Source organism: Heterocephalus glaber, unplaced genomic scaffold (genome assembly GCF_053883595.1).
Source record: "Heterocephalus glaber isolate CG9 unplaced genomic scaffold, H.glaber_assembly_v1.0 deba00000621, whole genome shotgun sequence".
Lineage (NCBI taxonomy): Eukaryota > Metazoa > Chordata > Mammalia > Rodentia > Bathyergidae > Heterocephalus > Heterocephalus glaber.
The window spans coordinates 19,305,298-19,322,257 of record NW_028258153.1 but is presented as its reverse complement, the minus strand read 5'-3'; the positions used below and the strand labels follow the sequence as shown (position 1 = coordinate 19,322,257).

The window sequence follows — 16,960 nt, the reverse complement described above, 5'->3', positions numbered from 1 at the left end:
CAGTGAACATATGCTGTCCTTAACATCATAGTTCATTTTCTTTTACCCAGAGCTAGACTTGACTAAACAATAAGGAAAATGCTTTTGATTTTACTGCATAGACAATGTAATATTTCCACTTGGCAGTTCTCCCCTATCCCTGCCCAAGATTTTACCTACCTCTGCAGAGTGCTAGAAAGTGATATGCTTATTAGAAAACTGTATTAATCAGAGTAGAGTGCTATTTGGGAGTTAGAGTCTAATGAGGATGAGGATCTAAATTTAATTCAAAACTAAAGGTCAGCAAATGGTGCTGGCCTACCTTCTTTATGCATTGAGCTTGGATATTCACACAGTTTCCAGTCAGTTTCATCTAGGAGTGTGCATGCTATATTTAGTATGAAACAGCATGGAAAAGGTTTCCAATAACACCATTTCAGCACATATCCCTTCCATGAGCATTAATAAGCGAAACACATTACTGCTTGGCTAGACAATTCTTATGGGAGCTGATGGCACCAAAACGTTACAGCAACTGCTGGCTGAAAACAGGAGGCCATAAGAACATTTCACAGTGGAGAGAACAAACTTCAAAAACCTAGTGAAACATCTTAAAACAGTGAAATATCTGTGCAATACATGGAAGTGGCAAAATAGCTTGTGCTATATACTTGGGGTGTGCAGCTTAGGCACTGGAGAAAGAAAAATGGAAAAGGAAAAGCGTTCTGTGGGCAGACACTAGAGGTGCTGTTGGGTGACTGTGACCCTGCACTGTCCTACTGCAGACCCTACACCTCCTACACTTGGCTTCCCTGTCCTTAAATATCACTATCATCTCCTCCCTTTTCCTTGCACTTCTCAGTCACAGCACATTTTCTTAAATGGCTTTCTTGTTTCCAATTCTGACAAAAACTTATGCACAGAACACATCTAGGGGAGGACACTGTGCCAAGTTTTATGAAAGGCACAAGAAAAATTAAACTTGTATTGCTTAGTAATTCCTGGGACTTAGGTAAAAATTTTAAATGTATGCAAGACAAATGAATGATTGCCATGCCACCAAGAGGAAGGTAAGAGCTACAAATACAAAGCATGGTAAGAAGTCTGATAGAAAAAAGTGACTTTCTAACAGGAAGGGTTCTTGGAATCCTATGCTTAAAACAAAATATGTCTGAATGAAATTAATCTGTTTCTCTCTATCATCATGGCCACCACCTCGGCCCATCCACCATCACATTTCACCTGCACCTCACAGAAAAGCCAAAGTTACCTTCTAACAATTTAAATTAGATAGTATCACTTCCTCGCTTAAAATCTATTGTCATTTCACTTTAAAGTGCAGGGCCACATGCTCCTGCTCTTGTATGTTAGACCATGTCACTTGCCACTTTATCCTGTGAGCATTAAGCTCTAGCCACATTCTTTCTCTTTCTCTTTCTCATTACCTTCACTCTTTCCCTAGGAGGTTGTCTCTAGTTGTTTTCTCTCTCTAGAATGTTTTTTATGGAATTGTTTCTGGATAATTTCTTCTTAATCCAGACCTTAGCTTAAAAGAGAGAGGATATTCTTAATTCTTCAGTCAAGATGATATCCAATCAGTATCTTGTCATGAAATTGTATAGTAAGTCTCCAGTAGCACTGACTGCTGCTTGATATTTTTTCTGTTGGTTTGCATATTATCTCATACACACACACAAGAACTGAAGACCCTTGTGGTTCGGGACTGTGTATATTGCAGAAGCCATGATGCTTGCCAATAAACAGTGGGCACTTAATGAATATATGCTGAATGAATGTAAAGCTGTTGAAGGATTTCACGGGGAGAAAGTCATTCCTTTAGATGCTGTGCCAGGCCCTGACACTGAAAACAGCTGTCAGAAGAAGCTAACAGACCCCTGCTCTCGACATCTTTATTCCTGTGGAGGTGGAAGACAAAGATGGGTGAAGGAGTAAGTTGTGATGCTATGTTCAGAGAGTGTCAGTGCCAGAAAAGAAGTAAAACAGCTGCCCGGGATGGGTATAATGGCCAGGGAAGGGTCCTCTGATAAGAAGAACCAGCCTTGAGAAACAGGAGGCCATGTCACAGGCAAAATCAAATCCCACATCCCCGGGGCTGGGACAAACCATGGAGCAAGGTGTAGGTGAGAAACTGAGGTGAAGGTGTTGAAACTGAGATGATGTTTGAGGAACAGTAAAAGTCCCGCTGGAGACCAGACTGCCAGAGAGCAGTTGAGTAGGAGGCACAAGTAATATGAAGAGAACACAGAGACTCCCGGTGCAGGAGGAATTGTGTGAGCGGAGGTGGACTTTAGGAGGACTTTCATCTTGCAATGAATTAGAGGGACTGGGATGGAGACACTAGTCACCACATAGTTGTTAGGGACGTAGAATGCAGGCACAGACCTGATGGTAGAGGCATTGATTACAATCGAGTAAATGTAGAAGGCATGAGAGAACAGATGTCAGCAATACTATAAAATTATACAGTAATGACAACACAGTAAATGGTTATTTATTGAAAAGGGCTACTTAACTGCTCCAAAGTGGGGAGACAGAAAATGACAGAATCTGAATTTGAACCCAGCTCCCCTTGTTCTGGAGCCCATGCTCTGAATAATGATCATTTCAAGGTTTGATGAGCATGAGAAAGCAACTAAAAAGCCAGGGAAATAGGAGGAAAGTAGTTTCTAATGGGAAGAAGAGAAGGCTATCTTGGACAGATTGAGTATAAAATGTTAGAAACATGGAGGAAGGCTTGAGTGTAGCTCTTGGCGCTCCCTGGAGTTGTAGCTGGAGAAATGACCTCGGGCAACCAGAGTCTGCTGAGGACCTGCCTGGCCTGAGGCACTCCAGGGCTCATTTGGTGAATGGCTGAGTGATGCAGTGAATGAGCACAGAAGAATATGATAATCAAACACTAAGAATACCTAGTGTGGCTAAGAGTGGAAATAGGAATGAGAAGCTGTTGGAGAATCGTGGAGGTCCGTGTTTAGTGACCCAGGCAAAAAGACAGTGAAGGAAACAATGAGACTGAAGGAGGAGGAAGACAATTAAGAGACTTGCTGTCCCATACCCTGTACTGCAGCAGTCTGGAAGGGTTTTGTCTAGCAGTGTTGAGCAGTAGAGAAGGTGCAAGCCAGGTTGTCATCACCCCAAAAGAGAGGATAGCAGATGACAGAAAGAAACAATAGATGGTTGTTTTTAAAAGGTTAAGAAAAGAGAGAGGCAGGAGGCAATAGCTTGAGGAACGATTAGAGGATACTGGTCAGTCACCCTTCACAAAGAGCCTTTAATTGCTCTTGAGAGAAGAGAATGGAGAGCAGTTTCTCTAGCCCCAGCAAGAGAGCCGGTGTCCACCCTCTGCTGGCCAGGGCATCAGGGCTCCATCTGCCTAACAGCAGGGTTGCAGCAAGCTCCAGGCACCATGAGATTCCAGGTCAGGCCCAGGCAGAAACTCTCCCAGGATAGGAACTGGAGATAACAGCTAGCTGGATTAACATGGTGATATCCTCATTTGGATGAGGGCAGAAAGTACTGACATCACCATGCTGCTGATTTTTAGAGAAGCAAGGCTTATTTCCCCACTGACTAGAATCTGTGGCACTCAGCAGCTGTTTTTTATTGTTTTTTAAGGCTCCCTCCACCTCCTATTACAGACTTCTCTGGACTTACATCTGTCCTCCCAGCTGTGAGCTGCTGAATCCCAGGGTGCAAAACCCAGAGAGACAAATGGGAAGGGCATCCAAATACTGATTATATGCTGCTTAAGTATAAATCTTGGTTCAGTGTGCCTCCACGGGCACATGCCTTCAGATTCAAGTGTGTGCCTCTGTCTCCCTTTCAATATCTGTCTGTAAACCTTGATGGTATTAAGCATATGTTTTAATAAATATTTTGTTTGCTAGATTCCCATTAATATTCATAGGGAATGGAGCACTTTGGGTTTTGTGATTTCTAATAAACATTGATGGTGTTACTGGTTTGTGCTAAGCATTCAGTATGCTCCATCAAAATGGCAGCTCTAATTAGGTTCCTTGAATTAGCTAATGGATTTTGAGAAAGATAGCTTAGAAAGCTCTTACAGCTGTCCAAGATATTCTTGCCATGGCAGAAAGACAAAAGGCCCCTGGAAGCTACAGACTTCAGAGCTTTAGAAATGCAGCTGACAGTTAAAAAGATAAATTACATTCATATTTTTCCAGCGAAAGTCCTAATACTGAATTAATGTTATCCCTGTAGTGAGCATCCATTAAGAAGCTCATTTTATTATAAGGATGCATTTTGACCATTAGCTCCTTTTCTTTATTTCCTCCCTCCCCCATCTCTTTTTTCTCCCTCCAATCCCCAAGATATTTTGGACACAGCATTAAAAACCTTCTTTGAATAAGAGGAAATGATTCCTTCTTTTGGCAGGTTATAAATATAGAAAGTCTCTTAGATATATAATAAATATTCAGTTTTAAAAATAAGTCAAAGAATATATAAAGAAATAACAGTGATTCAATTTAACCCTTATGGCTTATATTTTATGTCGAATTTGAAAACAAAAGGAAAGCTTGTAGAGGTGGGAGTGGGCTTATTACAGCTGGGTAAGAGATGGTTTCATTGTTGAATAGGATCTCTAATAAAACGTATTACTGTACTTCTTTCTCTCATCCAAATAACCCCATTTGACACGTTCTTCACTTTTGCTTCCTAAGAACAAATTTCTTTCCAAATAATGAATTAATGACTTTGAATAACTATACTTAATAGATCTACACATATGGAGGAAAACTGTAGTTGATGGGATGAATAACTGTAAAAGGTTCTTGGCGAATAGCAGAATTCAGCAAACAAAGAGACTGTCACCCAAAAGCTCCTTTTAGTAAGACATGTGAGTACTCATTAGTTCTGTAGCAAGCTCTGGGTAACTTTATGCTTTTAGTTTATCCAATTAGAAAATTAATACATCTTACTTTTTAATCTGAAAAGTTGCATGTCTCCACAAACACAACAAATCCTTGAGGGAAATGTTTCCTGGGTCATTAACTCTCAAACATCTGAATTCTGTTTTCCTCATCAGAGTCTTTGCAGGACCTCCACGTCTCCGGTCTTACCTGCTTTGGGCCTTTTTTTCCTCATTAGACCTTCACTAAGCAAGGGACTGGGCAAGGAAAAGAATGTGAAATTTAAGTCAATTAATTGGGTTATTATTTACAGCTCTGGGAAAACACTTGTTTGGAAAGAAACTGACATTGTTGGTTTAAGTGAGATTTTTCTAAATCATCCGTTGTGTTTATTTTTCATACACTTCCAAGCTTATTTCTATAGATAATTGAGAGGTGATATAAATGTTGTGGCTAATAAAGCTGCAACTAGGGAAGAAATAAGAATAGTGTTGGTGTAAAATATAGATTACAGATTAGACAGTGGTTTTGCCCCTGTATGATGTAAATAAGATGAAAAAGCATTGTTCTGTGAAGTACAAAAAAAAAAAAAAAAAAAAACCTCAATTATTCCCCACACATGACTTCACTGTGATGGATAAAAGGCATAATTGACATCATGTTTATTGAAAATACTAGCAACTGTCACACTATGGAGAGGCTACTGGAAGCTGGAGAGAGGCATAGTTTTTATTCATTTTTACGGAGAGTTATTTATAGAGTTCAATTGTCAGCAGCATAGTGCCTAATTTTCCCTCTTCGTTGATATTTGACGAATCATTCATTTTTCATATCAAAAAGACAGCTACAAATTGCTTCATTGCAGATACTCAGGCGCTACCATTACCTTGTCTGCATGGGGAAATGGCTATTTATTAAGATTCTCTGGCTACTTTCCCTTAAAGCACCAGTGAAAATAAAAGTCTTTGTCAGCCCATAATGGTTTGGTTTCATTTGTTTTGTTTTGTTTTGCTTTGCTTGAATTTTTGCCCTCTGATTTGGCAGCCAGTGCCCTGTTCCTAATGGGAAATTCATCAGTACATTAGTGATGTGTCACGCATCACCACCAGTTAATGTTACCACTTAAACAATGGCTCTTGTTATAAAAAATGTTCCCTTTGCACACTGAAAGAAAGTCTTGGTGCCTCGATGCCTCAGTTTTCACAGTGCTCAGGCACAGTGTCCAGCAAGTAGGAGAACAGAAAGGTCATCTTTGCCTGTGACTTGGCCAACCATCAGTTTGAACTGTGTGTATGCACAACAGATTACTGAGTCTGCATGCAAGAAAACCCACAGAGGTCGGCTGGCACACTCCATGGGTTATTTCTTCCAGGACCATCTATCTGGATGTAACGCCTCACTGTTATGATGGTGCTGTCCTATTTGAAACCAACATCATTCCCTTTGGAGAGCTAGGTGTATGAGCCAGGTGAAGTTCCACTGACTTCATCTCCCCACAGTTGTACTGTGCCTGGCAATGGGCTCTGTCCCAGGGCCTCCCCTTTGATGTGCTGTTTCTTCCACCTGGCATGTCTTGCTGCCCCTTCCATTCCTTCTCTTCTCCACAAGGCCTCTCTTGATCACCCCAAGCAGAGTTAATCACCATTCCCTCAGAGTCCAGGGCTTCCTTATACTCCATGGTACTTCTTCATACTAATTACCACATTGCACTGTCATTATTTATTTACATATTGCCACTTCCCCCACAGGACAGGGAGGTCCCTGAGGGTCAGGTCTGGATCTTAATCACCTTCGTAACCTCAAGGACTAGGATACACCAATATTTGAGAATAAGTGATGTTTAAATGTACACATCAGAAAACACCCAGAGAGTTATTGAAGAGATTCTATAAAACCAGCAGATGGTCTAAGTTTGATACCTATTTTCTATTTTCTATTCCATGCTCAAAAGAAAGTTGGTATTTCACTACCAAGGACCTATAAGAATCTAAGCATCTTTTATCAACAACTGAAGCAATCCTGAGGCAACGGTAAAATAAGTAGCCCTCTATCCCATAAATCTTGGAGATCAGGAGATCAGCAGAGGGTACCAGCTTTACATCCTGATAGTGAAGGCTGTAGGATATTCTCAGATTTAATGCCCTTTGGGAGCTAAGAAGACGTTAACTTTTTATGCAGCTCTTTGGATTTGAGAATCTATTTGGATCAGATGCTTGTTATAATCCTATTTAAAATTTCCAAAGGGCTTAACATTCATGCATATGGGTATAAAAGTCATAATAAGAATATAGATAATACTGGAATATGTTATTAATATATCCTTGTCCCTATTGGGCCTAATTGCTTTTATGCTAATCATACCCAAATCATACTGTAAATAGAGTTGTATGTTTATTAGATAGTGTGATTTAACGCCATATGTGATCATATAGATGTGCCCCTTAGTCACATAAAACTATGTGACCAACGTATCTCTCCCACATTTTTAGTCAATTTAATATAGCTCCTTTTAATGAGTATGAAGGTATGGCCTAGTTTATGTATTACACGGGTACCTCCTTTCACGAACTTAATTTATTCCATAGTTCTGGAAAAGATGGCCATATTCCTGTTCATGCGGGAAAGATGGTCGAGGTTGTGTTTTTTGCCAGTTAGCGAAAAAAAAAAACAAAACTTTGCCAAATGCCTCTGATTGCGAACCAAATTGTTCATGAACCAAGGTACCACTGTATATGTATTTAGAACACCGTCTCCTGACACCCAAGATTGAACTCTTAAATCATAATATTTAGCTCATTTCAATTAAAAAAATAAAACATGTTCAGGGGTGAAGGGCACACAGGTAATGGGGAAAAAAAATAAGAACTGAGATACATCATGCACAGGTACAAGCACCCAATGATAAATGTAAACGTATTGTATACCTAAAATGTACCAATAAAAGAATTTAAGGAAAAAATGTTCTTTTTTTCTAAAAAAATTTTTTCATTGTTACTTCTATTATTTTTCTAACCTCTTGTACTGAAATAGACAAAAAATGAAAAGGCCTCAGTGTGTAAGAAACTATTGTTTTAATCTACTGATTGTTACCACAGTGTACACTCTCCCAATACACTACTCTAAATAAAAAAACCATCATCCATGAACTAAATCATTTAAAATCTTATTTCCTCTTAAAATCATGTAGCAAGTTAAGTTATACTACCTTATTATCCAGAAGGAGAGGTCTCAGTGTGCAGCTGTTGAGCATCAGTGTTTTGGTGGCATTCCATAATCCCTGGGGAGAAGGGAGAACTTATATATTGCTTCCTCTGAGGAAAAGGGAATTTCAGGGAGGCCTAGAAAATTCCCAAGGTTTCATGGCCTGTAGCCCACGAAGGCTTATTTTTTCCAAACTTGACCCTGAAGGTCTAATCCACATCTAAATGTCAGATATGTATTCTTAAAACTCAAGCCATGTTTGATTTAAGCCTAGAAGATAATAGTTTTGTCTTTGCAGATCCTGCAGTTGTTGGTGAGAATTTCTTTGAGAAAGGATGCATACAGATGTGTTTGTATTATCATTAATTTGTTCAAGTACCATACAAATGGCAAATTTTTTTTCTCCTTAAGCTATCTTTGTAGTTGGAGAACATGAAAGTGAGTTGAAATAATGCCACCTTTGTAGGTTTCTTCCATTTACCAATATTTTGCTTATTTTTATTTTGGACCATAAAATCTTCAAAAAAAACCTTCTAGTGTTCTAAGTGAAGGCGTGTCTTAAGATTAGTTTTTAGGGTCATTATAGAAGACAAGAACTGTATATCCAAAATTTGCCTTAAAAAACACTAGGGGAATACTATGTGGCCCCTTGCCTGTAGTTTCTCACTAACAGCCCCCTAACTGTGCTGTTTCTATTAGCACTGTATTGGATGGCTCTTCCTGGCAGCTGACTTGCATATGGGGGACCACATTGGACAGCAATGTATGTCTTTAAACTTTGGAATCATGTTCAGAACAACATAGAACTTAGATTACAAAAGATGCCAGAAACTGACACCAACCAATAAAAACCAAGTCTGCTCCTATCCAGGGCACACAGATATGTTCACTGAATGAAATGACTGATGGGACCACTATCAGTGTTTAAATTACCCAAGTCCCTGTTTTTGTCTAAGCTCAAATAAATGTATCAATGAAGCGCAATGATAATGCAGTGTCACTCTACTTCAGCCATATAAGAATAGCTGTATCTACGAGAATTGTAGCATAGGGCAAGATCCATTAATTATCTCTAGTAGAAGACACAGTGAATCACAGCTCCACATTGATCCAAATGTATTTATTTTTTTGCATCTATGTATGCTCACTTGGCAAAGATGTAAAGAAGAAATGAAGGGATGATTTTGCTTTTATTCAATATGAACTTTTCAACTATATTTTTAAATATTTCTTTTTTAAGAAATAAAAATTACCATATGAATCACTTGACAAATTCCTTCTGTGAACCCGACATACTTTATATTGTTCATAAAATTGGCAAAATGCCTTCAGACAATATGTATTACATACTTATAACTTTGAAGTATTGGATGTTTTGCAAATTACTTAAGATTCAAAAATATTATACTGTGTATGGCAGAGAAAATATATCTGAACACTATTCAAAATAACCGTAACTCAAAAGGGTATTTTATGACTAATAGCGGCACTGTCTTCTGAAATTTGAAGACAACCAAGAGGTCATTACACAGTATCAGAATAATGGAATTATTTTCTACAAGCTTATGAAAGTGAATTGAAGCTGGGAAAAATAATGTGTTGTTGAATTGTGAATAATACTGTCAGCGTCATTCCTAAAGAGTGTTTGCCTTTGCTAGTAGTGGAGAAGAAAGGCAGAATTTCCCATTAGAGAGTAGCCTCGCATCACCTCAAGTGATAAAGAGCAAAGAGAGACCAGTGCCTTTTATCAGGAGAGATGACATTGATCTAGTGACGATTCTCAGTCACAACAATCAATCCAATGGGAGAAAGTTTCCCTTCATGGATCAATGAGATTACTTTCAGTGTAAATGGTAGCAGTGGCTCATGGTGTGAGGGGAACTGCTTACCATTATGCAATCAAAGGTGCCAAGGGTAGGGGGCTTTTATTTCTTTATGCTTCACCACTGTGACCTGATTCACTGGGGTCAAGGTTGGGTCCAGGGCTAAGATTTCCAAGACAAGTCTTCAAGCTATAGGAGTCGGAGGGTCAGTTCACCAAGCTAGGGATGGCAATGCCAACATTAGTCTCAAAGGAAGCAGATGCTAAAAGCAGGAAATTCGTTGAGAGGGACAAAAGGTCAGATTCAGGCTGCCATGGCAAAGTCAGGAACCCAGGTAAGCCAAATCACATTGTCAGATTGTTGCATTTAGGTCAGAATGCCACAGGCAGCATCCCTGTGGCTGGGCGAAGGACCACTGGGCAGGATTCCAGCCTGAGTTGATATATCACTGTGCGTGATGGGTTTTGTTCTTTATGATCCTAACATGCGTGTCAACCTCCCCACAGGAGCCTGGCAGAAGGAGTATGTTTGTTGAACCCTTATACAAATACACGATTTTCAAAGTTATATGTTAGCATAGAGTATACTTTTTTCTCAGATTCTGACACCAATTTGTTACAGGATATTAAATACTCTCTTAAGATACCTAAGTACTCTTTCCCCACCTATTAAGATATCAGATCAAAGATAAAAAAGGCATCTTAGAAATAAAAGGAAATTCTAGATGTGAAAGCTTTTTGTCTATCAATAATATTAATCATCTTTTCTCTAAACTCATTTTTTTCAGTACTGAGGACTGAAGCTGAGGCCTTCTCAAAGAACCATGTCCCAGCCCCCTACCTCCTTTTTTAATTTTTTTTTTTTTTTTTTTTTTTTTTGCAGTACCAGGGATCAAACTCAGGACCTTGCACTTGCGAGGCAGGCGCAGTCCCACTGAGCTAAATCCCAGCCTCTTTTTTTCATTCTTAATTTTCAGACAGAGACTGACTAGTTGCCCAGGCTGGGCTCAGACTTGTGATCCTCCTGCTTCAGCCTCCCAGAATGCTAGAATCCCATCTTCATTCTTAATATAGGAACTTGAAGGCAGACATAGTAAGCAATTAAATATCTAGCAATTAAATAAACTAGAAATTAAATATCCACATGAAACAAAGGCATATTATTATTCAGGGAAATATTTTTGCAAAAAATAATTTAAAACCCAGAAAACCATAATAAATAATTAGTGTGAACTTGAGAATAAATTAGAAAGAAGATCCACAAATGTGCATAAGTAGTCAGTGTCAGGTCCCAAAATTTCCTTGGACTCGACAAAAAAAAATTTTATTTATAAATGCACCTTTGCAAAACTAAGTATTCTTGTAAGATAGAGAATTTATGTAATTACATATTATATACCAGACACTTTTCAGAGCTGTTTGACACTAAAATGTCATTAGAAGAAGTCTATAGAATTAAGTACCCTTTAAAGCAATCATTTACTAAGTCTCGTTGGTATACATGTTAGTATGCTGGGCATGTTATTTAAATGTATTTTCTCTATGGAATGATAAATCTACAAAGAAGTAGTGTAAGTACTGTTGAGTCTCTGGTTTCTATAAATCTTACATGCTTTTGAATCAACATTTCTGAGTGCATGTATAAAAATCTTTGATATATTTATTTGGTAAAAATTTTGTCACCAAAAGAAAATAATAATTAGGCCCATTACTATCTGCCTTTGTTGAGTATTATTTTCCAGAAATTTGGGGGGATTTAAATTAAAATAGCAAAATAATGGTATATAGAGTCAGATTTTATTCATACTATTAAGAGTATGAATGTCACAGAATCTCAGATATTTTGAGAGTCTTGTTTCTATTTTGAGAAAAATAATCTTCCCTCTTTTCCAAGGGAGCTATAATACTGCTAAATTTTAATTTTTAAAATTAATTTTATTAGAAATTTTAATTTTAGAGCTGTAATAATTTTTAGCTCCTTCAGTGCAAAAAAAAACAACAAAAAACCCCTTCCCCTGGCCAGTGGGGAGAAGAAAGGGGGAAACAATTTAAAGAAAACATCAAAATAATATTTTAGTTCAATGTGATAAAAATAAAAAATCTATCAAACACTAAAAACAACTTTCCTATCCTTGTGATTATTGTTGACAGGCATACATCTTATATAAAGAGTTTAATTCAGTGACTTCGTATAGATTATCACCTGTACGGGAATCCAGATAGGAATATTTCTCTTAAGATTCCATTCTACAAAGGTTATTTCTTAGCCACATTATTAAATCTGAACACCAATTTGGTACTTAAAATGACTGTGCTCATGAGAGACAAACATTTTCCCTTCAAGAGTGAAGAGTTACGTGCCTTGAGGAAAACGGAAATGGTTGCTTGGAATTCACGTGTACAGTTTCATCTTTAGGGTGTGTGTATTTACAAACATACCCACTTACACATGCATACACAGTAGTCCCAAAAAATTCACTTGCTCAGTAGTGGCCAAGGGCTGGTGCTAGTGACTGACTCCCTCTCACTCACATACCATGAATTTTCCAAGCTTCAGCCCTTGCTGCCTCTCAGTCCTGGTCTTGATCCAGAGTTTGCTTGTCTTTGATGTGGGATCTTTGTCATATGTTGATTCTCCTTTGCACCCCATTCAATTTCATACTAGTTTCTTACAAAAGCCTGTTAGAAATGTAATGTTACTTATCCAGAAATATCAGTCTGCCATTGCTCCAGCATCATTCTTTAATGAATACAGACTTCATCGCTTGTATTTCTATTACTTTAGCTACTTCTGTTTCTGTTTTTTATTGCAAAGATCTGTGCAAATAAAAGAATATCAAAAGCTATAGCTATAAATGTTCTCTGCTAACTTCCCTCTGCCTTGAAATGCCTGTGAACTGCAGCTACAAAATGCCTGCTGCATTTTAATGCCTTCTTCCAAGGCAACATAATATGGTAGAAACAGCTCTGGCTTTGTAGGCATACAAATCAAGGACCACCATACACCAGTTGTTACTTGACTTCTGTGAGCCTCAGTGTACTTTATGAAAAGTCAACAACAATCTCATCCTCACAGATTTGAAGATTAAATGAGATGAAATATGTAGAGTGCAAATACTGTAGCGAGGGCATCATAGAAGCTCTATAATTCTTATTTACTTCTCCAGCCTGCAGCAGCAGTAGGAGGAAACTATCACATGCACAAATGAGCACTCATTTTAAAAAGTATTATAACTGAGAGAATTATGAACTAAGGATAATCGAGTTAAGATGAGATTCCAAAGAAGCAGATGATGCCTTAGGGTGGAGCTGATTGCATATGGTGGATGGCTGCTATAGGTGGCTATTCAGAAAACGACATGGTTTCTGAAATCTGTTGTAACTTTAGTTCCTTCCAGCTCTGCAGTACTGTAAGAAGGGCATGTTTAACTACTCATTTGCCTTTAAAAGGGAGAGGTTGTGTAATTGACAAGAAATGCCTACAATATAAGTATTTTGTTACACTGTGTGAAATAACATAAAATTTCAGCATGTTTAAAATGTAAGACTGTCATTTATCACCCTCATATGATGGTGCTGTAGTAGAACATTTTTTAAGAGTGACCAGACTTTACTTCATCCAGTGAGCAAATAATGCCAAAAGCCTAATTTCCCAACTAACAATATTGTGATAGTTATTGATATTCTGATAGATTTTATGTGGTTCCAGGAGTATTTGAGTTACATCATAATTTGATGTCATTTCTGAAGCTAATGGGCAAAAGATTCCCTAGAATCCATATTGCAAAGTTCTATAAAGTCAGGAAAATGCATAGATAAGGGAAATGGGAATCCTCAGGAAGTCTTGTAGGCCATCCTTAATTTTCATCTGGTTTATTTGCTGCCAGAGGACCCATGTGTAAAACATAAATAAGATGGAGAAGAGAAACAGATTGGAAGATAGTAAGCTATAGTGGAAAGAAAAGTCTAAAGTCAGGCTAATCTTGTTAATCATCTACTAGTGATGAGCTTCGTACAGTATTCTTTAGTGTGTGTGTGTGTGTGTGTGTGTGTGTGTGTGTGTGTGGTACTGAGGATTTAACCCAGGGCCTTCACACTGGGGTACATTCTCTAGCCCTTTTTTATTTTTATTTTTTACTTTTGAGACAAAAATCTCACTAAGTACCTGAGTTGCACAGGCTGGGCTTGAACTTGCAATCCTCTTGCCTCAGATTCGCAGAGTCCTGGAATTACAGGTATGCACCACCACACCTGGAGCAATATTATTTTAAGATATATAGCGTCTACTACACAGACTTGCAAATAAATTCAACTCAAGTGCCAGCTCCTGTAGTTTAGTAGTGATTTCCTGAAGTTCTGGGTTGAGATGGATTCTGAATCTATGTCTGGGATCGTTGTAAACAATGCTGTAATTGATTAGCGATGTCTGCCCTGAACAGAAAATGGAGTAAATGTTCTTAATGTTGTAATTGCTATATAAGTGTTCTATAAATTGTAACCTTTAACATTTATTATTACAAAGTGCTTGTATGTCTCCACCAAATTGCTAAATTTTTACATCCTCAGCACAGAGTTGAATCATTTACCTGCTTTGATTAAAATAATGATATATATCATTTTTATTAATTTGGTGGTAAACATACATACATTATTCACTGAGAAAAGCTGAAAACTGAAATCAAAATGTGCTATTCCTATTTTTATTATATTAAGCACCTGCTTAGAAAAAATATTATGTGGTTACTAGAGGCAGAATGAGGGTTGAAAAGAAAAAAAGAAGAGATGATACTGAGATATAGTCCCAAGCAATCATAAGAAAATTTGCACAGTATTCCCTATTACCTTTAAATATTCACATGGAGAAAAATACAGTATGTTTTGCACTAAGATGCTGTGCGACTTTTTTCCTGTTTTTTTGTTTGTTTGTTTGTTTGTTTTTCCACTGGGGCCAAATTTCTTCTCTGGATTAGTAGCCATGTTTTTGTGAGCTATTGGGAAATCTTTGAATCTAGAATAACTGATTTTGTATTCTTGCCACATTCCTTTGTTTGAGAATGGCAATCTGATCAAACCTATACTTTTAAATTTATATATTTATAGGCATATGGAAGAATAGTTTACAGTCTGAATATGATTTTTTCCCACCACAAATGGAGGGAAATTGTAGTGTTGGTTTTTTAAATAAACAGTGCTTTATCAGTTTCTTTTTTCTTTCTTTCTTTCTTTTTTCCCCCTTATTACTGATGACTTCATTCCACTTGAATTCAATGCTTCAGTTTCTTCAGGGTAAACTAATAGATTATGTATGCAGTGTGCACTCAGTGTTGATTGAACTCATCTGGTGAGTTTGAGTATGGTGCCTGAGTTCCTATTAAGGCAGCAGCCTGTGCCTGGGATCAAGCCACCACCATCCTCTCCAATGACTCAGGAGCTAGGAGGGGTTAAGGGTGGACTTTGGAGCCTTCCCACCTACTGGTGCTTCTGAGAAGCTTAGCAGGCCTTGTCTTCTTAGCATTATCTTCATCAAGTGTTCAAAGTAAACTTTTATTTATGAAAAAGTGAAGGAAAAGATCCCTGGTACAAAAAAAAAGAAAAAGTGAAGGAAAAGAGCTAGAGCTATCTGAAAAGGTTTTAAATGCACATTGAAGAAAAATGAAGCCACATAGTCCTGAAGAATTTGTATTTTCTTAATCAAAAGCAGCAACCACAGTTCTGTGGAGCACTTGGGGAACCCAGCACTGGTCCCCACAGCAGTTCTGAGACAGCAAGGTTCAGACACCTGTCCACTTCCCTTACTGTGGAGTCCCCCAGGAAGCATGTTTACTCGACCCTTTTCCTTTTAATAATTTACAAATGTAATTTTTATTAGTGTGTGTTAGGACTATATAACTTTGGAGGGCTTGAGATATATACATATTTAAACCCTATCTTGGCCACCCCCTTCCCTTCCTCCACCCCCCGCCATGACCCCCTTCCCCTTCTCCAGAAAGCCTGCCTTTCTGTCCTACCACCTTTCCTCTATTTTACACTTATATTTATTTGTATTTTAGGGTTCTCATATTAGAGAAACCATACAGGCATAATTTTAAATACTTTAACAAAATAGATGATCTCGTGCTACTGCTTTTTTGATATCTCATTTTTATTGGATATCTCTTTTAAATTGAAAACTCAACTGCAATATTCAGGAAACTTTTGGGCCTGTGAGGCTCTTCATACCAGGGCCACTACCTACCTACCTTCCCATACTCCACATCCCTTATCAACTAGAACAGTGATTCTCACTTATCCATGAAACACGAGTGTCTATACCAATTAAGTACTCAAATCTGCCAGTGATATACATTTGTCATTTATTAGTGTAAATTCTAAATATCCCTAAATTAAAGTTTCCAGCACTCACATTTATTCTAACTTCCTTCTGAAAGGGAGGGAGCATGTATCATCCAAAGTGTGTGTGAGGGAGGACTGAAGAGGTTGAGGACCACCACTTGCCCAAGTAACCAGCCTACATTTCCTGAAACAAGAGCTTTCTTGGGGCATCTAAAGTGCCATCTACTCTGTGGAGCCTTCTGTAACCACGTTCTATGGCCTTGTCCTCTATGTTCCCGTGGCCCCATGCAGATCTCTATTATGGCACCTATCACAATAGATTGTAGTCTTCTGTGTCCCTTTTGGTCCCCACCTCCTAGACTGTTATTCTTGCAGGTAAGGACTGTGAAATGTTTACTTTTACAGTCCCAGGTCTCAACATAAGGTCTGGCACAATAAGGTGCTCAGTTATGCCTCAATCAATTAAAGGAGCTGAATGATGATTCAGATCTGCCTATCATTCTCTGCTTACTTCCCAGTCCTGAATCACATGGCATGATAGTACCTCTGTTGAAATGATCATGACAGATAAATCCAAGCTTAAAAGGAACCACTGGCTGACCAAGGTGGGGATGAGTGGATGTGTCACTGCAGAAGTGTAAGTCCTGGGAAGATGCAGTAGCTGCAGTACAAGAGGGAAACGTAGGACAAGCAACAACAGAGCATTCTCAGCTGTCACCCAGCTTCTTCTATCCTT

General features: G+C 38.2%; 1 protein-coding gene across 25 annotated transcripts in view; it reads left to right on the top strand.

Annotated features, from left to right (window-relative positions):
- Pard3b (par-3 family cell polarity regulator beta) overlaps positions 1-16,960 on the top strand; it is a 1,069,040-nt gene that overhangs the window by 939,797 nt on the left and 112,283 nt on the right. The window lies entirely within an intron of this gene.